This window comes from Balaenoptera physalus (assembly GCF_965194825.1).
Source record: "Balaenoptera physalus genome assembly, chromosome: 2".
In the NCBI taxonomy this organism is placed as follows: domain Eukaryota; kingdom Metazoa; phylum Chordata; class Mammalia; order Artiodactyla; family Balaenopteridae; genus Balaenoptera; species Balaenoptera physalus.
Window position 1 is genome coordinate 45,146,660 of NC_138883.1, and position 27,324 is coordinate 45,173,983.

General features: G+C 42.5%; 2 long non-coding RNA genes across 2 annotated transcripts in view; one reads left to right on the plus strand and one right to left on the minus strand.

Annotated features, from left to right (window-relative positions):
• LOC309655418 overlaps positions 1 to 27,324 on the plus strand; it is a 155,811-nt gene that overhangs the window by 98,518 nt on the left and 29,969 nt on the right. The window lies entirely within an intron of this gene.
• Positions 1 to 27,324, minus strand: part of LOC309655384 — a 250,606-nt gene that overhangs the window by 92,278 nt on the left and 131,004 nt on the right. Inside the window, exon 4 of the long non-coding RNA XR_014260793.1 lies at positions 5,508 to 5,555. This is a non-coding gene — a long non-coding RNA (uncharacterized lncRNA). The remainder of the gene's footprint in view (positions 1 to 5,507; positions 5,556 to 27,324) is intronic.

Sequence of the window (27,324 nt, forward strand, 5' to 3'; positions counted from 1 at the left end):
CAGCGAACTCAGGTTAGAGAGAGAGCTGCCAGGCCAAGGAACAGATCAAAGTTAACCCATGAAAAATGAGTAAAATAGTCAGACAGGGATTTAATGAATCTATGCTGGTAATTTTTTAAAAATAGCCTCCCACAAAAATAACTGACAAAATCTTGCTATTGGGTTGGCCAAAAATGTTCGTTCGGGTTTTTCCATAACATCTTACAGAAAAACCCAAACGAACTTTTTTGGTCAACCCAATACTTAAAGTAAACTTTAGAAAGCAGAAATAGGAATAACCCACAGATATCAGCAAGTGATTTGAAACAAGGATGCTAATTCCAGGGCAGACAGCCTGGTGAGGTGTGATGGACACCAGGAGTATGATTCGTGGCCTAAAATAAAGTGTAATTAAGGAATGGGTGCCTTGTCAGGTTCACTAGCTGACTACTCCAGAGAAGGATGGCCACAGCTGTGCCATCCATGGTGTGAGATAAGCAGCATTCACAGCCTGCTTTGGTGCCACCACAGTGCCAGGTTGGAGCACTGACAGCCAGGACCTGGGGCTCGAGGATGAACCTAAAAGGAGGGGGCAGCGGAGATGCCCCAATGTGCCTGAGAAGACAACTTCCCTTCAGCAGTACTGTGAGTTTATTCCTCCCCAGATGAAGGTTGGCTGGGGTCCCAGTGATTTCCTGGGAGGGGTTGCCCCAGACACTACGGAGACCCTCATTCCTTAGTGCACACCAGGCTGGTGTGGTCTCAGGAAGCACAGTGCTTGTGTATTACAAGAGAACAACTCTCCATTTTAGAGTTAAAGAGAAACTTAAGGAAGTGAGTGACTGCTTTCCATAGCCTGCTTGCCTCCTGCATGTGCTTCACAACTTTAAAAGCAACTGGAAGGCAAAAAGTTAATAATAGTTAAACATTCAGACAGAGTTGGAAATGGATTACTTTTGTTCCTTAGAATCTGTGTAGCCAGCTTATGTCTTTCTTTAGCAAGGGATGAGGGACCACAGAAATTGCAAAAGAAAGCTTCTAGAGAGCAGTACTTGGCGAGCTGTAATACGTTTACTTATGAATTAGCCTTTAATCAACAGATTTAATATTAATTAATAATTCATAAGCTGCCTTTGCATAGAAATGACATAATTATGTCTCTGATTCAACCCAAAGTGTCCACTGAAGAATGTGTAAAATGTTAATTAGTAGTGAAAGGCAGTTAGGAAAAAAATTCTTTTAATAATGTAATAATGCTCATTACAATAGGTAATCAACAAAGCCGCCAAAGTAGTCCTCTGGTGGCATTTTTCTACATATAGCAAATAAACTTTTGTTTGAAGAAAATGTGTGTTTGAATAGACCGATTTTGAATTGCCTTCCTGAAAGGAGCAGCAGTAAATCCCAGAAACAGTTAGAAATGATCTCGTAATCTTTCAATTCTGTGAGCCAATAAAGATGGGTCAGATAAAGGAAGGAAAAAAGTCCCAAGTATTCCTCCAATAGTTGAACAAATGCTCAAAACTTCCCCTTATTTGAACCAATGTGATATTATCTTTTGGAGACCTCAGCTGTTTCTGAAAGAGTTCAGGTAGCAGAAGCGTTATTATAAACAGCGTATTAATGCAGCACCTACTGAATACAGAACATCAAAGAAAGAGAAAATGTGATCCCTGCCTTTTATTGATAAGACCTCAAAAACTGAGTCTCCATCCATCCTACATGTGTGAGCTCCATGGCCAAGAACTCACCAAACACATATTCATGAGCAAAGATGCAACTTCATCCATCATTCATCATTCACTCATTCATTCATTCTGCAAAAACGTATTGATTGCTTTCCGTTTTCAGGCCCAGTGCCAGAACCACAAAGATGGCCAAAGCATGACTTCTGTCCCCACAGAGCTCTCGGAAGTAGTTTGAGGAGTAGATTTGAGGTCTGAAAATCAAAGCATCCTAGACTCCCATACATTGTAGCCCCACCCTCACCACATCATAGCCATGTGAAGTTGGGCAAATAACTTCCCTAAGGCTCAGTTTCCTCATCTACAGGAGGATGATCTTATCTACTTTGTGGGGTTCTTTAAAGGTTTCAGTGGGTTAATAATGTAAAATGCTCAGCCTGTGCATGGCAGAAGGCAATGCACAAAGACTGCCTCTTCCCTATCCTTCACGTCTTGGGTGGTGGTGATTTGTCAGCTTCAGCTGAATTTAATACACCTTATGATATAAAGACATTTACGGAATGTCTACGGAACTTAATTCAAATTAACCAACATTTGTATTAAGTGCTGCCCTAGATGCAGGGAATATAAAGGGGAAAGCTCTAATCCCTCCTGCCAGGAGTGTCAAACCTATTTCTCCTTGTCTTGGGCCTTGTGCCCACACTTTCCACCCATCCTACTTGTCCTCATCCCTCCTAGGACTTTGCCTCTATTAGGTCGTCATCTGTGATCAGTTCTCTAGTCCTGAATGCATCTCTCTGGCCACTTTCATTCCTCCTCTCCGCAAACCCCCAGGTCCTGACCTCTGCTGCCCATCAGAACCTCTGCTCAGGCCTGCAGAGGCCAGACTCATAATGCCCCTGCAGGGGCTCAGGTCAGACTGTCCTAACCCCAATGAAGAGAGTGGAAATTCACTCCCTCCCCCACCTTACCACAGTCCTTTCCATCAGGAAGCAAAAGAACACAGCTCTGCAGACCTTGGCGCTCCAGCCGAGGCAGGAAGTACAACCCCTTGGTCATCCCACTCTGGCTCAGCCTCTGAGGGTCCCCTTCCAGCTCACTCCCGCCAAACAAGTGCCCAGTTGGCCCTGGAAGAGTTGCAGAGCCTTCAGGCTCACCTGCAGATGAGTGCAGAGCTCCAGCAACTGAGTGGGGGTGATTGAGAGGTCTTGGGCACTTTCTGATATTCAGTGGCTCAAAGTGCCTGGTCCACAGAGGGTGCTTAATACGTGTAGAATGTACAAATGCATGAATCTGATATGTAGGCCACCTGCTGTCTACCAGCCTATCCCAAAGCTGGGTATGACCAGAGCTTAATCACCCAGCTTAAGCAGACTTTCTGAGACCCACTCTGCCAGGAGGCTGTCAACTGTCAGACTTCATGGCTCTAGCAGAGGCACTGATACATCCTGGGGCATGTGAGTCCATGACAAATGCCTAGACCCTGAACTGGAATGAGATGAGTCTGCCATGGTGGACATGGTCCAGGCTGGATCAGGGATCCATCCAGGAGCAGCTTGCCCAGGCTGAAATGTATGAATCCATGCCTAGAGTAAGCAACAGACGCTGCTGAGATATCCTTACCATGGTTTCCTGCTGCCAGGACATCCCTAGTTTAAAAAGGAGGGTCACAGCAATCCCACTACTGGGCATATACCCTGAGAAAATCATAATTCAAAAAGATACGTGTACCACAATGTTCATTGCAGCACTATTTACAATAGCCAGGACATGGAAGCAACCTAAATGTCCATCGACAGATGAACGGATAAAGAAGATGTGGCACATATATACAATGGAATATTACTCAGCCATAAAAAGGAATGAAACTGAGTTGTTTGTAATGAGGTGGATGGACCTAGAGTCTGTCATACAGAGTGCAGTAAGTCAGAAAGAGAAAAACAAATACTGTATGCTAACGCACATATATGGAATCTAAAAAAAAACGGTACTGATGAACCTACTGGCAGGGCAGGAATAAAGACGCAGATGTAGAGAACAGACTTGAGGACACGGGGTGGGAAGGGGAAGCTGGGACGAAGTGAGAGAGTAGCACTGACGTATATACACTACCAAATGTAAAATGGATGGCTAGTGGGAAGCTGCTGCATAGCACAGGGAGATCAGCTCAGTGCTTTGTGACCACCTAGAGGGGTGGGATAGGGAGGGTGGGAGGGAGGCTCAAGAGGAAGGGGATATGGGGATATATATATATATACTTATAGCTGATTCACTTTGTTATACAGCAGAAACTAACACAACATTGTAAAGCAATTATACTCTATTAAAGATATTAAATTCAAAAAAAATACAAAGGAGGGTCAGGGACTGTGCATAAAAACCAGGAGATGGGCACGAGCCCAGGGCAAGTGCAGAAATACTCTGAGGTTTGTTAGATCTCAGCCAGTTCTTCTACTTGCCCTCCTCACCCAGAAATTGCTTTTTTTAATGGATATAATAAACAGTGAAGAATAGATTGGATAGACAGACGAATGGATGATGATGGATGGTGGTGGATGGATGGATGGATGGATGGATGGAGATACAGAGGGAGGGGGTTTTAATTCAAGATACTTTCCCAGAAGTATTAGCATTTCAAAAGAGAATATAAACCTTTACGATGGAAAAGCCTCTATATGGAAATCCATGGGACAGCCCAATTGCCAGCTACGTGGCAGCCAGCCCTCAGACACAGGTTTTCTAACTCCAAGTCATCATCCCAGGCTGCACTTATACATGGCATTATAGCCTTAGGGAAATAAATATGGATAATTAGCTACTCCTGCTTTTAAAAATTCATTCCAAGACACAAACCCTGCTATAGAACCAAAGTTGAGATAATAATTTGGGGACAATGATGACAGCATTCAGACAATTGAGACAGGAGGCAACACGACATTTTTTGACTCATAAAACCATTTTCCTATTACCCAAATCCAGTTTAAGCCCACACAACAGCTGCTGATGGTGCTGCGTAATTCCCTAGCGGTACCTCCTCCTGAAGAGAGAAATTTAAATCGCGGCATCAAATCCTGGTGAACTGTGGCCATCAGCAATGACCCTGAGGCTAATCAGATCTCCATTCTCTATAAGTAAAGATGCCCAGAAGTGCTGGATATGTTTGGGTGGCCTCCTCTTGGAGCTACATTCATTTTTAAGCTATAAAACCACAGCAACCATTTCTATAAAATTTGGATAATTCCAGTTTCTATGCTATTGTCTTTCATTAGGATGGCTCACATATCAAAACTAGCTGTAAAATATTAAATGAGCAGTAAGGACAGATTCTTCCAGGATAGCCTCCTCAGTGTTCACCCCTGGGGTCACTGCGGGTGCTGAGTTCCAGGCATGGCAATAGGAACATTTTTGCTGTCCCTCTATGATCACTAGCCATATGAACTTGGGATGCTGGTTGGCTCTGTAACTCAGATGTTAGCTGGAGTTTCACAGCTACTTCAGATCTAGATAAGATGGATTCACAACCTTTACCAAAGCCCAAAGCCCTGTCCGCAAAATTCCTCAGCTCCCCATAGGCTTATATTTCTATATCATCCTTGACCTTAAATTTCCTGCTTCTGCTGAAATTCTGTTTTTCGCTTGGCATCCCTTGATCTCATCTGGAATTGACCCAAACTTGGTACCCACTCTCCAAAATCCTCAGCTTCAAAACAAGTTCAAATAATTATTATTAACAACTAAGATTTATTGGGTGCTTACTGTATATCAGACTCTATTCAGAGCACTTATGTGTATGTTTTCATTTGATCATCCCAACAATACTTTAAAAAATATCCAGAATATTACCTGTAGCAGAATCAAGATTTGGGGATCACAGGAAAGTGGCATCACATTCTGCACAAAAGAAAAACAACTTACAATTGTCTTGGTCTGTCTGGCTTCCCTGGTCTTCAGTTTTTCACAGGCTCTATCTATCCCCTGTGGCAAGCCCTCCTTGCAACCTCATTTTATTGGCTTCTACTGTCTCCCATCATAAATTTCCTTCTCACTTATTCTGTCCGGTATTAGCCTAGGAATCTTATCTTATGCAGGGAGCTCCTGCTTACTTAGAGCACCTATTTCCAAATTCTCATGTACGAAATGACTCTGGTGCTCAGCAGAACAAGGTGATTCACTCTGCACAGAGAGGACTTTCCTGAGAAGGTAGCTGGGATTATAAAAATCAGGTTTGGCTGATACTCGTGTGATGGTTCTTACTTGTTGTTATTATGACTGTAATCCCCAAGAAATCAAACCAAACATCAGGAACAGAACTGGACCCATTTGTGGACAATCACTTTTAAGATTTTTAGTTTCAATCTTTTGCATTGATAGTGCATTTTCATGTTCTAAATTCAAAGAGTTCAAAGGATATATGGTGAGAGGGCTCCCTTCCACCCTGGTCCCCCAGCAAGTGAGTTCTTTTCCACTGAGGGGAATAAATTTTATCGATATTTTGCATATATTCTAGGGATACTTTAGGCATCTACAAACACACCCTTTTAAATTTCACCCTGCCTCTTTTTATTACAATGGCTTTAAAATGGTAGCATGCCATGCCACTGTTAGGCACTTTGCTTTTCTCACTCAACAATAGCTCTCAGAGGTCATTCCACATCAGTATATAAAGAGTTCTTCATTCTTTGTTACAGCTGCATAGTATTCTCTTGAGTTCCATAATGTATATAAGCAGTCCCCAAAGGGGGGATATTTAGGTTGATTCCAATGTTCTGCTATTATAAACCATAGTTCAGTTAATAACTTACACATATATCATCTAACATATGTGCAAGGGAAATGGCTTTTGGAAAAAACAATCATGAGAGAAGTGCTGTAGAGAGAAACAGAACCTATCTACAAAGCTACACAGATGCAAAGCTACCAGGTCTCTTACACTTCACAAAAGAGGAGTGGCATCCAAGTGTGTTCCCTCAACTCCCTCCTCTCCCTTAGCATCTTCCCTCGTTTCCTGCTTCCCTCCAGTCTCAGAGGAAGGCCTGCTGCATCAATGATGTCTTTTTCCATCAGTTATCCTCCCTCTTTTGCTTGCTACCTCAATCCCTCCCTCTGAATTCGTTCCTTCCACTCGGCCTACAAATATGCTAAGTCGGCCAAGCTGAAAACAACCAACCAACCAACACTTCACTGACTATTATCTCTTGGTTGTCTAGTCCAGTTTTTTTAAGTTAGTATTTGTGCAACACTCATTATGTGTCAAGCATTATTCTAAAATCTTTACATGGATTAACTCATTTAATCCCTGACAACCCTATAAGGAAGGTACAAAATTATCTTGCCCAGTTTTTGTTTTTGTTTTTAATGAGGAAATAGGCACAGAGAAGTTAGGTGACTTGCCCAAGGTCACACAGCTAGTATATGGCAGAGGCAGGGTTTGAACACAGCATCCTTGCTCCAGAGTTCACAAGCTTGATCACTACACTGCCTTTTGCCTTCACACTTCTCAACAGAGCCATCTCCATCAGTATGTCTGCTTCCCACCTCTGACTCACCCCTTAACCCTCCATTCTTACTTAACTAACTTCTACCCTTGCTATTCTACTTAAACTCTTCTGGAAAACTACCAGGACTTCCTGAGAACCAAACCTAAAGAACCTCATTTTACAAATGTTATTTTCTAGTCATTACGCCAAGCAAATAGAAAAAGTACAAGACGACACAATTTTTACTCTCAAGGAGCAAAGAGTTTTGTACATTAGAAAAGGCAATCACGACACAGTGTGACCTGTGTAAAAATATAAATGTGCACAAGATACAGAAGAGTGTTTACCCCACCCTGAGTGGTCCAAACATGCTTTGTGAAAGAGATGGAACCTGAACAGCATTTTGAAGAGTGAATAAGAATTTTCCAAGCAGACAAAGGTAGAGAAAGTGTTCCAAAAATGATTGCAAAGGGCAGATACTGTTTGAAAGGCTCAGGTTCAATGTCGTGGGGAATAAGCAACAGTTGATATGGCGGGAGAAGGGGCTGGAGAGTCAAGAAGGGCCATAAACGCAGAAGAAATAAAAGCAAAAGTAAACAAATGGGACCTAGTTAGACTTAAAAGCTCTTGCACAGCGAAGGAAACCACCAACAAAATGAAAAGATGACCTACAGAATGGGAGAAAATATTTGCAAATGATTAGACTAACAAAGGGTTAATATCCAAAATATACAAGCAGCTCATACAACTCGATATCAAACAAAAACAAAAACACATACACACACAATCCAATCAAAAAATGGGCAAAAGACATGAATAGACATTTTTCCAAAGAAAACATACAGATGGCTAACAGGCACATGAAAAAATGCTCAACATCCCTCATTATTAGAGAAATGCAAATCAAAACCACAATGAGGTATCACCTCACACTGGTGAGAATGGCTATCAACAAAAAGTCTACAAATAGCAAATGCTGGAGAGGGTGTTGAAAAAAGGGTGCACGCCTACATTGTTGGTGGAGCCAACAGTGGAGCAGCCACTATGGAAAACAGTACGGAGGTTCCTTAAAAAAACAACTAAAAATAGAACTACCATATGATCCAGAAATTCCACTCCTGGGCATATGTCTGGAAAAAATGAAAACACTAATTCAAAAAGACACATGCCCCTCTATGTTCATAGCAGCACTATTTATAATAGCCAGGGCATGGAAGCAACCTAAGTGTCCATCAACAGATGACTGGATTAAGAAAATGTGGTATATATATACAATGGAATATTACTCAGCCATAAAAAGGAATGAAACACTGCCACTAGCAGAAATGTGGATGGACCTAGAAAATATTATGCTTAGTGAAATAAATCAGACAGAGAAAGACAATACAATGTGATATCACTGATATGTGGAATCTAAAAAATAATACAAATGAATGTTTATACAAAACAGCAATAGACTCACAGACATAGAAAACAAACTTATGGTTACCAAAGGAGAGTGGGGAGGAGGAACAAATTAGGGGTATGGTATTAACAAGATACTATACATAAAATAGATAAGCAACAAGGACTAACTGTACGGGGAACTATACCCAGTATCTTACAGTAACCTATAACAGAATATAATCTGCAAAAAAACTGAATCACTATGCTGTATACCTGAAACTAACAAGAGGGAAGGAGCCAGCACTACCTCAGTCCTCCCTGTTCAACTCCATCTCCCTTGGAACTCTTGTGCCTGCTATAAGCCTAGTTCGTGCTCTTTTCATAACTGTTATAAAATATCCTAACTGGTTTCTCCATCTCCATTCTCTCTCCTGCTGGTAGGACATATGTCCCATCCCTACTCAGTTATTGCTATGATTTCCCATGGTCTTGTGAAGCTGCTTTGATTCATATCTGGCATTTCAGACGTGGATTCATAATCTGAATCCAAGTCCCTTCTATCTTATCCTTAGCCTGCTCCTCTCCCCACCCTCCATTCCAGTTCAACTGATCTCCCATTTCACCCTTATCCACTCCGAGAGCATTTCTACTGAACGTGCCCTCTCCATTCCCATTTCCCTACACTATCTCCTCCAGGAATCCTTCTTCCTGGACCCGCACTCCTTCAGGAGCAACTCATTCCTCTTCTAGACTCATGTGGTGTTTTATCTGTACCTCCCTTTTGGTCTTTTTGGCAATATAGTTATTTGTGTATTTATTCAACAATCAACAAGCATTATTTAGAATCTATGACGTGCCAAGCCCTGTGCTAAGTGCTAAGTATACAGGGGTAACCAAAACAGGGTGCAGGGCAATTTCACACCCTAAGGAACATTTGACAATATCTAGAGACATTTTTGGTTGTAACGATGTGGGAAAGAAGGTGCTATTGACATTGAGCAGATAGAGGCTAAGGATGATGCTGAACAGCCTGCAAGGCACACAACAGCCCTCACCCAGCAGAGAATGATCTGGCTGCAAATGTCAGAAGTGATGAGGTTGAGAGATCATGTACAAAATGCACAGGGGCGGGTGGGGGTGGGAACATCCTCCAGAACACCCAACATAGTGATTTGATAGATAGCGGCTCCTAAGTATTTTTAGGAATAAGAAATGGTACCCTTAGGATCTAGAAAAGGGATAAGTTTTAATTAGAAAAAGCAATAAGAAATATTAATTTCTTATTAATAAGGGGAAATCATAGCCTAAACTTCTCTGTTATGGGTATGGCAAATTAAGTTAGTATTTTATGTTCCATTGTTGTGCTTTCTTCATTATAATATTTATCATGTAAATCCACCAACTTACATAACTCACTGGGAAAGCAAGGGATTAATTAAGCAATTTCAAGATGCATAAGTACATTAATATTAACAAAATATATATGGTGGTGGAGGAACACATTAAGAGACATAAATCAAAGATAATACAGCAGAACAAACTTACTAGTGGAAAACAGGCTTGCAATGTCTAGAAATGTTTTTCTTTTGTATCTAATAATGTGACAGATTCCTGGAACAATACTCCTGTTCATTACAGGGTTATTAATTTCATCATATGTACCTTGTGTGAACTTGCTTTATTTCATTTGTGAGTATGTGAAGGGTCAATAGAGGTCACTGCCATGGCAATGACTTGGCATATCCACAGCTTTTGAAATGGTTCTTGTACATCCAGCAAAGACAAACATCTGGCAATGGATGGGTTCAGGATGTGCTAACAGGGCCCACACACAGACATGCATTTCAGGGTCAGGCTAAATGGAAGCTCCAGCCAAGTCCAGACTCTCCCCCACAGATGGGGCATTTTCCTCCCCAGCTATCCAAGGGAGATTTTACTCAAAGGCATAAATCCTTAAAATTCCAGCCTTAGAAGTATACTGAGAGTTGATCTAATCTGACCCTTTCATTTTACAGAAAGTGAAACTGAGGCAGAGGAGTTTAAGTCAGTTGCCAAAGGCAGAGAGCTGGCTAGCAGATGCCCTGGTTTGGATGCCTTCTGACTCCACTAATTCTCCCTGCATTTTCTTACCATTATATCCTTCTGATTTTAAACACATCTCCTACTATTGAACGGAGATTACATTTAATATACCAGTTGCTACTCACTTGTCTCTTTATTTCATGTATTATTTGATTTCAAATGCATTTTATAGTTCAAAGAGGCTTTGTATATATACCTTTAACCAAATATGGATGCATCTAGATATTGATTTGTTCATTTGTTGATGTCTAATGGTCAGTGTTTGTGTAGCAGCCAGTGTCTAACCAGGAAAATGGAAAGTACTCCAGGTATTTCAGAGGGGATTTAATACAGGTAATTGGTTACAAAAGTGGTGAAAGAATTGAGGGGCCCAAAAGGCAAAAAAATATTCCAGTTTAAGTAAGCCCCTAGAGGAGCAAAGGGGAAATTATGTCCAAAGGGTTCATGTACACTGCCACTGTCAGAATCTAGCTGCTGAGCAAGAACCAGGGGAGGCACCTGCTGCCCACCGATACTGCTTTCACTGCTGCTACTGCTGCCCAGAGCTGTAAAATGAAATAGCTCCTCCCTTTCTTCCACCTTCCAGTCACCCATCAGTACCTCCCACCAGCAGAATCTAATAAGCCAGCTGGCTAAGAAGTCTGGGAAATGTAGTTTACAGGCTTCCCGCCCCAAAAGTAGAGAGACGGGTGAAGAAGGATCGGTAAGAACCTGAGCAACCACAGACAGCATCTGGCACACCCCCCAGTGGAAAATCCTGTGTGTGTCTTGTGCAAGAGCAAGCTGCACATGTATTTAAAACTGTCCTCATTGTTGCTCCCACACCTGCCAACCTCCCATCATCTCTTATTCCTGCTTTCCTTCCTTCCTCCCTTCTTCACACATTATATGCTAAGCAAGGCACTTGGCACTGGGAATAAAAAGTGAACCAGACAGGGCTCCTACTTCCGTGAGGGTGAGATCCTCGTAGAGGGTAAGACAAACAAACATTCTGAGCTCTCCCTAATTCTTTCCTTTCCTGATTTGTGTTCATGCTTTCCCATTCCTAACTTTCCCAGGATAGCAATTCCCTTATTTAAATGACATGCCAACGCTACTGAATATTCATGCTTTAGAATGCTGTTTACACTTCTACTGTGAATGTAAATCATTTGTCTAATAGGACGCTATTCCAAGATTAAGAGAGGATACGAGTTAATGAGTGTGTGTGATTTCCAGAAGCATGTTTGAATTTCTTAGTCTTATCCTTCACAGCTGAGCCTCAGATTCAGTTGAGGCTTTCTGTATTTTCATTATAATCAATTTGAGGGGTATTAATAAATAATAAGCTTTGTCAAAACAAAAAGGACAGAACTATAGTTTATAGAATTTTCTCATAGATCCTCCCTGAAAAATGCATAAAACCAGTTTGTTCACTGATTCAAGTGAATGAATTGACAGTTAACCATGCGTTGCTGCTGGGTACTAAGAATGCAGAAGAAAATAAGAAAGAGTCTCTGTTCTCAAGGAGCTTGTAGCCTAGAGGGGGAGGTAGACAAACAGAATTAACAGTGACAGCCCAGGGTACAAAGTGCCTAATCGTGGGGTAAGAACACAGAAAAGGGGTATCCATGACAGCCTGAGGGCTCAGGGCAGTTTCCAAGAAAAATGAGGCTTTAGATGAAATGGAAGGGTGCAGACAAGTCAAGTGAAGAAGGGAGAAGAAAGAGGAGGCCATTGACCCCCCTGCACAAAGCACTGGAGGGTCATGAGACAAGAGTGAAGGAAGGTGCAGGAGTGATTTCCATGAAGGAAAAAATGAGATGACGTGACGGTTGTTAGGAGGAGTTGGGTTATGGAAGGATTTAAATATGTGCAAAAGGCTTTATTCTGAAGGAAGTGAAGCAGCCACCAGCTTTAGAGGAAAGAATAAGATCACTCTGGGAGCACCATGGAGGGTGTACCAGAAGGGCTCAAGACTGAGACAGCAGGACCAGTTGAAAGACATTGTGGTAAGAAATGACAAGGACCTAAACTATGCGACTGGAGAAGAAATGAAGAGCAGAGGGCAGGGATGAGAAATATATAAGCTAGAGAGGAAATAAGATATAGTGAGAAGTGCTGTAAGAGCAGAAGAAGGATCTAGAATGATTCCCGGCGTGCTGACTTATGTGACCAGCGGGCCAGTGGTCCAGTGACCAAGGCAGTGAAGTACAGAAGCAGGAAAAGTTCAGGCCAGGTATTGGGGTGGTGGGAGATGGCTGGATGAGAAGACTTTTAACATGCTAAATTTAAAACACTTAACAAACATCCTAGTGTTTGGTAGAAAATATGAATATGGAGCTCAGCAGACAGACCTGGGCTGTCTACCCAGCTTTAGGAGTTGTCTGCTTTAATGAGAAGCCAGAGATGGGCAAGAAATCACACAAGGAGAAGAAGGAGGCCAAGGGCAAGTCGCTTGAGAACTTCCATATTTAAAGGACATACAGAGTAAAAGAAACTCACAAAGAAAACTAGGAAAGAATGGTTAGAACTGCAGGAGAAAAAGTCTGTGTGTGTTCTGCCTCATCTCATAAACCTCCAAGATGCATCCTCCAAGTTGCTTTTGCTGGAAACTAGGAGACCATCCTTCCACTTCCAATTCTTCGTTGAATTCCATTAATGGTATCTTCAATATATACTACGAATCCAGTGCCACTGGTAGCAGCTGAGTCCTGGTTCAAGCCACCAACTGCTCTCTACTGATCTGTACGATTGCCTCCCACTCATCCCTAACTCCCTCTTGCCCAGCTGTAAGCCAGAGAACCTGTCTGTTTTGTTTAAACAGCACAACATAGCTTCTTGAATGAATACATGATCAAATGAATGAATGTAGCACTGCTGGAAGACATTGGTGACAGCTGTTCTCCTGAAGGAGTGGAGGGCACTGGGGTTAAATCTTGAGTTCCCTATGATGTTAGGGACCCTGATTATTCTCTGTGACCAGAGGTCACTCTCCTGTCATTAGGTAGAAGAGCCAAAATTAAACTATTTCTTAAGGTTGAGAATAAATCCTTAAGTATTTATGCTCTCCTTCCCATTGAGGATGGGGAATTTTTGCTGGATGGACAAAAATGTCCATTATACCCATTATATCACAGCATTAACTGTCCAAACCTTGAATCTTCCTTATGATTCTTCTTCAACCCACTCAAATGCTGATATACCATAAGTTTCAATGCCCTTAATGAGATCCAGGACTAAATCCCCTGGGCCCCTGATATTCTATTTCTATGTCACATCTTAGCAACTTTCAGGAAGTCAGGTAAGGAATTCTGTGCCTTCTACACTTGACTAAATTGAGGAGTAGTAGCTTTCACAACAGAAAATTTGTCTCACTCTGCCAGATTATTACTGCACCTTTCTGCAACCTTCATGAGGTGTGGAGTGAGTGTTTTTAAGGGAAAAAAAAAATTCTCTAACAGGATTTCTCAGGAGCTAATTGCCAGAGTTGGCAGAGAAAGAGTAAAACTCAGTTGACGAGGAGGGAGGGGTAGCGTTTTGGTGTAAAATTTGGGCCCCATTAGAGCTTGGCAGCACTGACCTAGTGGAAGTCTGGGAGCATCCCTTGGATTCCAAGGTCCGGGGAGCATCTCCAGAAGAAGACAGGCAGACAAGTGCGGGCCTTGGGGCCGTAGCCAGCATGCCCAGGCAAGAACTGCAGCCCGATGTTTATCGCTTTGCTGTCGTTTCCCATTATAGATGTCCCCTGAAGGCTCTAGTGCTGGGCACGATTTTTCAGACAGAAATTTAGTAAAGCAGTTGGCATCCACCTGGGCCCCGTGGCAAGTGGGAATAAAGCTTGTTGTCCCTTAAACTGACAACGTGGTGATGAATAGGTCTCCTGTGTCTCCCTCTGTTGTAGTACTCACTCTCTGGCCCTGCTGGATATGAAAACTGTTTCCAGTACCACCTTGCTAGAAGGAGGCGTGTATTAAACCCGTTCTCCCAAACTGAGCTTGAAGCAGAGTGTAGGCACTGAGCTGGATTTGGAGCCTGGTAACTGTTGATGATACCAGATTGTCCTCGAGGTCTTTGCACCCCAGTAGAAAACGCCGAGATTTTCAGGATAGAATTTAACCATCCCTCCCAGCTGCCCTGCGAAGTAGGCAATTCGTCTTGGGGACTGTCAAAGTCAGAACAGCTGCAGGGGAAACCTGATGCGGGGAGGGGTCCAGAGAGGAGCACAGGGGAAGATGCTGCCTTGCCAGCAGGCACCGAGGATGTCCTCCAGCTGGATTTAGCAAAGAAACGGGTTCACAGCAGGACGTCCAGTTCTCCAAACTGGATATAGAAGAAAACTAGTCTCCCCAAGACTTTGAATTTGTTCCAGACTGACTTTTAAGAGCCACAGAGATTCTCACAGGGGATCAGAAGGAGAGCCCTGGAGTCCTGGGAAGGTGCTGTAAAAGTAGGCCTGTTAAGAAGCTGCAGGAAGAAAGCGGGGCTTCCTGCCCCTCCTTGATATCCCTGTGACCCAGGATTCCTAGGTTTCAGTAGCCTGGGCTTCAAAGCTGGGCCATTTTAGTGGTACCAACAAACCCACCAACAAACCCAGAAGGTGCCTCCGTGGAGCACAGCCATTCAGTGTAGGAAATTTTCCATTTCTGTTCCTGCTGAGTCCCTCCCTCTTGGGTCTCAGTGCTCAGTCAGGGAGGGGATCTTCCCTGCTTGTGGAAAACACAGGCCCTTCTCAGGTGTGCTCTGTGGTTTAACTCTGACCCTACTGCAGAAGCATTGAGGAGCTCTTGAAGAAATAAATGTTCAGACCCCCTCTAGAACCACTAGAGGTAGTGCCCAGGAACTGGAAATCATTTTAAAAAGAGACTTGGAATAATTATGATGCAGCCATCCACAGGCTGGCTTGGAAACCACAATCCTGTAAAACAAGAGTCCAGACTTGAAGTCAAATTCCTTCTCTGCCACCAACCAGCTTAATATTTAGGCAAGCTATTTTAACATCCCCAGGCCTTGATTTCCTCATCTCTATGGTACAGGTAATCTATTGATATTTTTAAAGCAGTGATTTTTATTTGTATTTTCTTGCTGCCTTCTAAGACAGCATTTTCCATGAGATTTAGTGTCCCAGAGGAGAGGGCAGACCAGTGGGGACCCTTCCCCTTTTAATATATGGGGAGCCAGGGCTGGAGACTGTGGTCTTCAAACTTCCAGAAACTTCTCACTTTCCAAGGCACCCCAATCTGGAGAGTTGTATGGGAATCAGTGTTGTCTGCTACACTTTCCTACCTCCCTCTCCCCTCACTGTACAGAGAAAGGTAGACAACTCAAAGAAAGGAAGCTGACTCAAATCTTACTAAGAGGCATTTTCGTAAAGTGCAGAACCTCTGGCAACAAACAAAAGGACACTTTGAAGTATTAGTAGCTACAAAGCCCACTTGAATTGCCATAACAACCCTCCCGTCCATTTCATTAAGAGATAACATTTCTAGCACAATTGTTTTTCTGTTTAATGATTAACCATAAAACTATGTAATACGTATATGTATATGTATATAGTTTTGATCAATTGTGTACTAATAATAATTCTATTGAAAACTTAATCCATAATACTTTTTCTAACAGGATGCTGTGGTGACTCCTCCAAACTTAACAATTTAAAATTTTCAATGTATATACATATTTTTGTTGAAGAGCAGAATGATAGGGTGATTAATAAAAAGACTTTCAAGCATAAAATATATCACATTAGGATAAAGCTCTGCAGGAGAAGCAAAATGGAAATGCAATTTCAAAAAGGAAAAGAAAATATTGTAAAATTTCCAACTTAAAAAAAAAGCTTGTTCATGTGTTTTTTGAACCATGGGTATTAAATCACTATGGTATTTAGATTTCACTGGGTAAATTTAACAGAGCACTATAACAGTTTTATTCTAAAATGTCAATATTCACGGGGAGGGGGAAGAGTAAGCTGGGATGAAGTGAGAGAGTGGCATGGACATATATACACTACCAAACGTAAAATCGATAGCTAGTGGGAAGCAGCCGCATAGCACAGGGAGATCAGCTCAGTGTTTTGTGACCACCTAGAGAGGTGGGAGGGAGACGCAAGAGGGAGGGGATATGGGGATATATGTATATGTATAGCTGGTTCACTTTGTTATAAAGCAGAAACTAACAAACTAAAAAAATTAAAAACATAAATATGATCGGGGGAGTGGGGGTGGTGGTGTAATGAACTGGGCGATTGGGATTGACATGTATACACTGATGTGGATAAAATTGATGATTAATAAGAACCTGCTGTATAAAAAAATACATAAAATAAAATTCAAAAAATAAATGAATAAAAATAAATATGATCCTCATGTATTGTACAACACAAGGAATATAGCCAATATTTTGTAATAACTATAAGTGGAGTATAATCTTTAAAAATTGTGAATCACTATACTGTACACCTATAACTTATATAATATTGTACATCAACTATACTTCAATATAAAAACATCTAAAGGAAGAAAAATAAATAAATATGATCCTCATTTTAGAAAGAAAAATAAATAAATAAAATGTCAGTATTTACAATAAGACAAAAATTAGATCCTTTCGCAACTCTTTCGTTTAGATGAAAAACATGTGATACCAACCTGAAAAGGAGGTCAGAGCTTCCCAGAAGTCTTTGAGGGGGCACACAAAACAAGCGTATGAAGACCACGGGGCTGTATCATAGGGCTGTACTACATGCCAAGGAGGGAGAGGACACACAGGTGGCGGAGAGGTAGGGGGAGCCATGGTCCTTTGCAGCCCAGGGATCAGGGCAAGAGAGGCAGGGAGAGCAATGAGTCAGCGCAGTGTCCTCCCATGGAGGGCGGCCTGAGGTTGTTCTCCGGGCACCCCATGGCCCATGTGTGGCATTCGGGAAGTTTCCACGAGCCCCAGCACAGACGGACGATCACCTCCTACAGACTTCACGACAGCACAGATGATCAGCCCCCAGCAGTGTGAGATTCATATGACTCCGGAAGACCAGACGGGCCCATTTACCCTCCCTGGTCAGCCAGCCCATATGCAGCAGGGCAACAAGCGTCCAGCAGCCCCATCCCCTGCCTGTGGAATCCCAGTGAGTCCTGCCAACACCCAGGACCGTCTTTGGGGATATGCAGCAAGAGTACGTGCTCATCGAGGGAGGATGAGTCATCCAAAAGACACCAAGGGAAACAGCCCTGAGAGGGAATTCGGCTTAGAAAACCCTGACTACTGAAACAGGAAAGAGGCTATAAACCAGGAGAGACGCAAGTGTTGTTAACTGGTGAGACTCAGTTCCATGCTACCCGGCAGGGCGGGGACACATAAGGAGGTTCAAGTCAGCTGGAGAAAAGGGTTTACATTGTCTCTGTGCACCGAGTGTCATCTGAGCAAATACACCATCCTATTGCACCTGCAAGTGAGGCTAACGATACTTACGTTGCAGGGTTCCTGTAAGAATTACAGAGAATGAACATAAAGTCACGCAGCACATATGTGCTCTGTGAAGGGCAACTATGACTGTTATTGTAAAATCTGTCTGCCTCCGCTGCTGCCTTGGGGTGATGAGAAGATGCCTGGACCGTGGTCCCTGGGGCCTACCTCTGTGTGGCAGCGGCAGTCCCTGGGCACTGAAGCCCACTTCTAACAGAGGCAGGAGGACCCCTCTCCTGTCACGTTCAGTACTTTATCCCTGGGTACGGCGGGTGCTGCGCTGGGCTGCAATATCATACAGAGCCAGACAGGAACCGGTTCTGAGGAAAAGCCCTCACACTCCTCTCAGAATCAGTTCTCTGATAACTGGGGCATTGTTATTAGTAGGCCTGACCCTTCCCTAGAGCAGGTTTGTTCCCAGGGAGCGCCCCATCCTCCCTGCAAACAGGCCCTCAGTGAGCCCACCCCAGGAGTCCCCGATAAAGCTGGGTCCCAGAGGGTGCAGAGCACCTAGCCCCAGAAGCAGAATGACCGTCAAACTACTGAAACATAAGCTTCCATACTGCTTCCCAGACCCTGTGCCTGATTTCATATTCCTTCTCTCAAACAGAGCCACCCAAAATGTGAACAGCTCTGGCTCCACAAAACCTGGATCTGTCCCATCCAGACCTTATTCTTACTCTCTCTGGTGAGTGGAAGAAAGCAGCCTCCCATGCTGCTATGGTGAGAAAGCCCTAACTGTGTCAGTGATAAAAGCACCTCCACAGATTGAAAAAAAAAAAAAAAAAAAAAAAACACTTTCAAGTTAGATTTTCTCACCAAGTTCTCTCAGATAATGAATTCATTGATCAAACGTTAATTAAGCACCCACCAAGGGCAGGCACCAGTCCAGGTGCTCCCAGCCCATACCAGGAAGATCCTACAGCCAAGTGGGGGCATCTACCAGCACACTGCCTAAGCAATCTCTGCAAACTCTTTCCCTTGGGGCTGATGATCAGCCCAGAGGCACCAGCATGTGCCACCCTGTGTCAGCTCCCCAAGGTCCATCAACTAAAGGGTTAACACAGCAGGAGATGGGAACCACACTGGTTGTTAATATTTTCATATTATCCCTCCTTCCAACTAGTATTTTCCAAGTCCTTCAGTTCTACTGGTCTTCATTAGGGACCAAAAACAAACCCAGGAATAGTGATCATTCTGATCGTCTACACAGGAAGCCCAGGTGAGTCTGGATGACCTTTGGAATGTTCTCTACCATGCACACAGCCATATATAGGTAGATCTTGCTTGAAGAAAAATCTAACTCTAAAACTTAGGTCTAAACAAAAGGCCAACTAGGAATTCTAATTCCTTTTATGGGATTGATGAAAGATAGGATTCATTTGAACAATAGCTTTCTCCTAATGCATTTAAAATATGTTCTACCAGAAGCTAACACAACGTTGTAAATCAACTATACCTCAATAAAAAAAAACATGCTCCATTTATAATAACTAATTTATACACAATTGCCCCAGAACATGTCCATGGGGTAAAATGAGTTCAAGCATTCATTCTTTCATTCGACAGAATTTTATTAAGTATCCACTATGTGCCAGGCATTGTTCTAGATACAGTAGTGAACAAAACAGACAATGGTTATTTTCATGGAGCTGACATTCTGGTGGTAGTAGACAAATAGCCAGTAAATATGTAATATGTTAGGATGGGAAAAGTGCTATATATAAAATAAAACAGAGCAAAGGGGGCATCAGAGTAACTGGGTAAGGAATGGGGTGCTATCTCTACAGGGAAGGCCACTCTGCTTGGTGATATTTGAGCTGAGAAGATGTGGGCAGAGGAAAGAAAGAGAACATGTCTTGAAGTCAGAGCGTGCTTGGTGTGTTTGAGGAACAGCAAAGCAGGCTACCATGGCTGGGGCCTGGTGCAGCTGGGGTCGAACCTGCAAAGGGGAGTGTGGAAGAGTGTGAGGTTGGAGAACGAGCCAGGACTTATGTCTGAACTGCCTAAAGCAGACATTTGTTCTGAAATAGTCCTCGATACGTGCAGCATATAGTCAGGACCCAGAATCTCCCTGACTCCTCTAGAAAATTCAATAATAAAATGCTAAACCAAATTTAGGAACTCTAAACACATTTTAGATTAAAAAACAAGTTCCTTCCAATATCCTGTAACTTTACACCAGGATATCCATGGCAAGCTGGACACGGTATACAATGATTGCTTCTCACTCAATAAATGTGCTGTCAGCTACCCAGGCCTAGAGAGGAAAGGATGGTACTCTCATGTACTTAATTCCACTCTGCTTTTGATTAGGTCTTTGTGTTGCACCACTAACTCCCAGAAGGCTTTCTGATACACCAGCTGCTGACGGCCTGGTATGCAATATTCACTGGAAAGGTTATTCTCTGACGCTGACCTCCAGATTCCCGATGATAAACATGAATGAGCTAAGAAGCACATTAAACCCACCCCGGTGTCATTCCTGACCCAAAGAGAAGTGCTCTTCAAATTCTCACCTCTTCCTTTGATGACTTAGCCTTTATCCTCCACTTTAAAAAATTAAAATATATCAACAACTTTCATGAGTTATTTTTCCCCCTTCGTATCTCTGAGGAATTCCGTTACTAGTGTATGGGAAGGGCCAGTGTCTCAGGACCCCATGGAGTCATGCCACAATAATGTCAAAGAAGGATCATTTCTTTATAAGGGGAAATCACAGTCACCTAGCATGCTTGACTGTAGGAAGTTATCAGGTAGCATCTCAGCAAGAGAAAACTGTTTCTAGAAACTGCTCAACTAGGCAATCCATCTCTCAAAAGGATTTTAGCTTCCTAACCAAGCAAAAGAATAACATTGAGGAAATTTAGTAAATAATGACCCAACTCCCAAAAGCTACTAGCAAGTGTTTATTTTGTTTTGTTTTTAGATTAAGATAGCTTCTATAAAAACAAAACATTTCTCAATGTAGAAATATATTAATGCAATTCAGAAAAGCATGAAGGAGAAAGTGAAAAAATAGTCACTTGATATCATCACTGAGAGATAATCCATGTTAACATTTTGGTGAACACTTTTTCAGACATTTTTATGCATGAGCACACACAAATAATTTTACATAAATAGAATCAAAGTATACCTAAAGTTTTGTGATTTACTTTTTATTCACTCATGTATTGTGGACAGCTTTCTAAATTATTAAATATAGACCTAAATCATTACTTCAACTAGATGCCCAAAATTCCACTATACAAATTGTGAGAGTCACGGAATCACTTAACTACACTCATACATGCGAAGAAATAAGGCTTCTTTATGGGTCATAAGTGGAGCCTTTCACCAGTTAGTGGAGAAAAAATAATTTAGTCCAATTCCATAATCTCAGTACAATCCCATAATGTGAATGGTCCTCAAAGGATAATATTCTTTTCTAGGCAAAATTCTTAATCTCTCATATTCATTTCTCTCCCACATATTTTTACTAATAAAAGTGTGGCTGTGTAACAGAAAAGGGTACAGATTATGTGACATTATGGTAACAAGGAAGAAGGATCCTCAGGTGCACCTCCCTTGCCTGGTCTGCTGGATCCTAGCTGGGACTTCCAATGATGTGGCAGGTGTTACCTGCCTCCTGAACAGAGGCTGTGGAAGTACAACTGGCCATCTTGGTTTTTTGTTCAGGCAATGAGCGAAATCCACCCATGAGAGCAACCACTATATACCACCATGGTCAGGGTGATCCCCAGAAAGGAGTGGGGCTCCCAGGCAACTCAACCAGTGTAGGGGTGCCCAAGGTAGCACACTTAAAAGGAGACTATACTGCTGACATCTTCCATTGCACCCTTGGGCATATACTATTAAAGACAGACATCTGCAAGCCTAGGGTGGCTGCCTGATTATCCCACCCAGGAGACAGACCTGCTGCAGTCTCGTTCAGTTGACCCTGATCTCAAAGGTCCCAACTCGGGCAGCCTCTTCCACCTGCCCCCAGTCCCTGCTCATTCATTGGGGCTCTCAGCACCCCCAAAGCTCCTTGAGGTTGCAGCGGCTAGTACTTCCTTGGCCGGGAACCCTCCTGATAGCAGTGCCTGTGATCAGTAAAACACCACCCAGTTGGGTTTAGAATTCTCTTAGGGGATCCAGGTGTCCAATCACCTGCCTCCCCATCCTCTGTGGGGTCCAGAGTTCCCCATCTTTGGAGTCTTCCTCTCTGCTCTGTGCTGTCAGGGTATAGAGGTCCCATTGTACTCTAGCCTCCCCCATCCAAGCACGGAGCACATTCCTCTTCAATCTGCAAGCTCCATGAGGGTGGAGACCACATCTGCTGTGTTTACTACTGAGTTCACACTGCCCTGCAAAGGGCATTATATGTGCTCAAGGCACATTTGAGGAATGAACAAATGAATGAATGAATGAATGAGGTTCATAACATAAATGAGGTTCCGGCACCAGTGTGGCCCTGAGAGGAGCATTTCCTGCCTAGCACTTGACTTCTGTAATCCTGGGGATGTTGTTTCTGTCTTCTGGGTCTGTCAGAACTCGGATAGGATCCCTGGACAGGATCTTGTTCCTACTCTGACAGAAGCTTCCTTGTGTCTGGACACCAGATTGGATGCTAACAGCAGGAGTCATGAGGGAAGTTAGGCATTCAGAAACACTGTTTCCTGACATCTGGAGAGAGAGAGAGAGAGAGAGAGAGAAAGAGGGAGAGAGCACGCTAAGTGCTACCAGGAGATCAGCCATACCCCATCTAAGCTAAGTGCTACCAGGAGATCAGCCATACCCCATCTAAGCCCTGTTTTGCATTGCAGTGTCTTACACTTATTAAGAGGTGAGAATCTCCCCATCATGATTTATCAGACAACTCTAATAAGTACATTTTATGGTCCAGGTCATATCCTTTCATGAGCCTCATTATTTTAAACCAGTTTTATAGCAATAAGAGAATGTACCATAAATTATTTTTCACTAAGCGTCAACTAGCAGTTCTGTTTAAGCACTACTTCTAAATCCAAAGGAAGAAAGTTGTTTGTGCTAAATAATACGTTGCTATGATAGGGTAAGTGCCAAAAATGTAAGTTCATGTTAATTTTAGTCCACTGAGATAAACTATAAAAGTCTTTTACTTTCATTAAAAAATACTGCTTTTTTGCCAACATCTGAAAAAAAAAAAAGCTTGTGGATTTTTGTTGCCATTGTTTATTTATTTATTTCCCTCACTTAAAAAATAAAGTTACTGATATTTTTCTGTGAGTAGCTGTAATTAGTTCTGGCCAGCCAATAAATTCAGGGAGGAAATTAGGGTTTTTCTTGTGCTATGAGTAAGTTACCCAGGAATGTTCTCTAATTACCTTGTTTTATGACAACTGCTTCTACTCAGGAGGTATTTATTGAAAAATCCCTTCAACTACTTCAGAGATATACTTCTAAAGCAAAAGTATTATTTATTTCTAGCTTTTTGCTAGAGTAAAATACTGCCACTTTTACCTGGATGGAGGTGGGGAGATGCCATCCTGCTATGCTGTTATCTCTGACTCAGGGCAAATCAGCTCCAAACCATTGTGTCTCGTGGCCCTTGTTCATCTGAGCAGCTTCAGCCCAATGTGATCACTGGTCTGTTCCCCACAGTGTCACCTGGCACCATCTCATGACCACCTTTAAAGCAGGCTCCTTCAGAAGTTCTGTGCTGCAGTTAACCTCTCTTCCCCTTGGATTGTCCTCCAGTCTTGCTCTAATAGAACCTCATCCTGGAGATCTACTCGCCGGCATGGTGCTCACAGCCAACAGCACTGTATTATGTACCTAAAGTTTTCTAAGAGGGTGAATCTTAAGTGCTCTTACCACACACATGTACACACAAAATAATAACAATATTAATAATAATAAAGGAGGCAAGAGGAAAGTGGCCCCTTTTGCAAGGTGATGGATATGTCTGTAGCCTTGAAGGTGATGATGGTTTCATGGGTGTATACTTATCCCCAAACTCATCGAGTTGTATATATTAAATATGTACAGCTTTTCCCATGTCAATCATACCTCAATAAAGTGGTTTTTAAAAAATAAACATTTTTTTTAAATTAGGAAAAAAAAATTGGGTCATATCTCTCTTTCAGCTAATGACCCAGCATGGCTGGCTGCTAAAATTACGCTATATTTTTCTTCCACCAAGATCACCACTCCTGCTCACAAGCTGTAAGAGAATCAGCATTCTATTCACCCAGGAATAAAAGGTAATCATCAAGAGGCATTAGGCTGTAAAATTCTATTTCCAGGCTTATAAACTCAAGTTATGAAAGACAGGTACATCCAAAATTAATAGGAATAAAGCAATACTTTGAAAAGGCATTAGTAAAACCAAAGCTGATAACTTAAAGTCTGGTTAAAATCAATATTTTCATATTTAATAACAAAAGCAAAGAAAGAGTGGCATCAGGAAGCCAGGAAAAGATATTTTGGGAAAAGGATCTCATTCTTGGAGTTAATGAGTTTCCCTACACAAGTTCCACAAGTTCAAGCATGTTGATAACATCACAAGCGGTATTTCGGAGCCAAGATGGAATCACAGAGCTACGTAGCACGTGTTTCGTAAGTTCAAGTTTCAATGAGGATTTCTGCATTTACCCAAAAACCTCTGAAATAATTATGTAAGGATGTAATCACGATTTTCCACTTACCACATTGTTGGAGTTGTTTTGGTGCATCTCAAAGTTTTTGGAACAGCAGTTTGAGACAATGTGATTTGACTGTGTGAAATTTTCCAGGGTGAGTGCATAAGCATGTAATTCATGTTTTTAAATACACGCTATGAAATGCACGTTGCTTATTAGCTTTCTAGCAATCTCCCAACTCTTCTATTTTCATCCCTTTAATTTTTATTAAATGATTTTTTTATCATTATCTTCCTTATTCCCAACTTCAAAGAAATAATTATTTACATGACCCTATTTTCTACTAACCTTTGAAAGTATTTTCCCTACCAGCCCCCATCTTTTTTTTGGTGATATTTTGTGCAACAGTTCTTGGTAGTGATGTCCAGTCATAACAGTTAGCATTTACTGGCAGCTTACCATGTGCCAGGCACTACATTATCTCATTTAATTTACGGAAAGCACAGTTGTAACTTCTCCCGTTGCTTTTGCTTGGGAGAATTTGTTAAAACCCCGTTTATTAGTGTGAGAATTAGCAGCAGCTTTGCTGCTTGAAGTAGACTAAAAGCAAAATCCGCTCTGGTACAAGCCAGGGTACTGCCAGGGTACTGCGTGTGGCTGCCAGGTCCAGCTGGCCACGGGAAATGTCTGGATGATTTCATTTAACGCCTTTAGAAATATTTCTCACTGGGCTAATTCAAGGAAAATGGCTTGTCACGGATGATATCTGACTATAATAAGCGGGTAAAATGCTTTCCCAATAAATATTGTAAAATGAAACAGGTGTAAAGCCACAGTTGGAAAATCAGCAGCCAAAGAGTGCTGCAGGGATCATGGGCCAACTTTCCAGCAGAAGGCTGATCCCTGGGAGGTGGCAGGGATCCGTGTTAGCCGGGCATTTTCCCCAATGCTTCCAAGAAATTCATCATTTATTCAAGCATTCATTTAATAAATACTGATATACTACATAGAGGCATTCTACTGGGTCTTAGCAGGACTCAAAGATTAATGCACTTCAGCCTTAAGGAGTTGCAGGCTAGTGGGAATTAGAGGACCTGGTAGGATCTGTGTGAAGCCCTGCCACCCCACATATGCGCAGATTGCTTCCTGCTGCACGTAGAGAAAACCCAAGTCCCTGAGTTGAAGGAGGTGCCAAAGGGCAATCAGTCTGGATTGGTTAGAGAGAAAAGACCTGCAGAAGAAGCTGAAAACGAGCAAGGTGATAGATACTGGTGGCAGGAAACAGCTCCCCTCTCCCCTGGAGGAACACCAGGGGTTTAGAGACCTGCAACATAAGAGCTGAGCCCGGGCGAGTGGCCTGTGAGGACTGCCTGTTGTGTGGAGGAGCTGGAGCGGAGGCAGGCAGTGGAGGACGGCCAAGGGCATACCTTGCGGGTTGGTCAGCTGGCTTCTGTTTGCCTCCAAGTTGTTGTGCAAGCTGAGCTCAGGGCCAGCCCTGAGGAGTGAACAGCACGTCCAGCGTCCAATGCAGAGAGTGGAGGGCTCAAAATTTAGTGTATTCAGCGGAGCTCCGGGGAAGTGGGAGCTGTGAGGCTGAACTGAGGAGCCACCCACCCTGAGGCTTACATGTCTGCACAAAGGAGGGAGAGCCAAGGTTGTGCAGAAGCCGATGGCCCTTAGGGGAGAGAAAGGGCCCTGTGATTTTCATGTGCGTGATGATGGTGATGTACTGAGTGTTTCCTATGTGCCAAACATTTTTCTAAACATAGAAAAATGTTATCTCATTTAATCTTTATAACAACTCTATGAGGTAAGTATTATTATTTTCCCCATTTGGCAAATGATAAACCTGAGTACAAGAGAGGTGACAGAACTTCCCCAGGTTCCCACAGCTAATACCCACACAGTGGGATTTCAAACCCTGGCTGCCTGCCCTGGACCCACACTGTTAATTACTGAGCTGTTCTGCCCCCTGGAAGATGGTCATGCTTCAGAGAAATGAAAATCCATACAGTCATGAAGCCAGGCCAGCATCAGTCAACACAGGCATCTAAGATGCAGCTCAGCAGTGTATAACGGAGACAGCTCAGCCACATAAGTGCAGCACATGGCTTTCACGTTTATTTGCTTAAAAAGTCTTCATTCTATCGGACTTGGAAGTGGAGCAGGAGAAGCTCGTGCTGACGGGGTGAAGGTGTCAGCAGGTCCTAAAAGCCAGTAGGAGAGCAAACCATCCCCATGATGCTCTGTGTGAATGCTCAAGGACATTTTGTTACAATTAATGTGTGAGTCAAGACCTGTCCATATTTAGAGCATGAGCTTCCAATGGCCAACTTCTCTTAAGATTCTAATATGTCATTGCTAAGTAAACTAATGTACTTTTCCAGTAATTCTCTTATATCTCAAATTGGAGTTTAAAAAAAAGGAAAATATTACTCCTGGATTTCAGGCTTTTGGTGGGGGACAGAGGGAGAAGGAGAATAATAAAGGCGTATTTCAAAAATATTTATGTTCACATGAAAATCTGTACATGAATGTTCACAATAGCTCTATTGCCAATAAGCAAGAACTAGAAATAACTCAGACATCCTACAATAGGTGAAGAGTTTACAGTGCTACATCCATACCATGGACTACTACTTAGTAATAAAAAGGAATGAACTATTGATA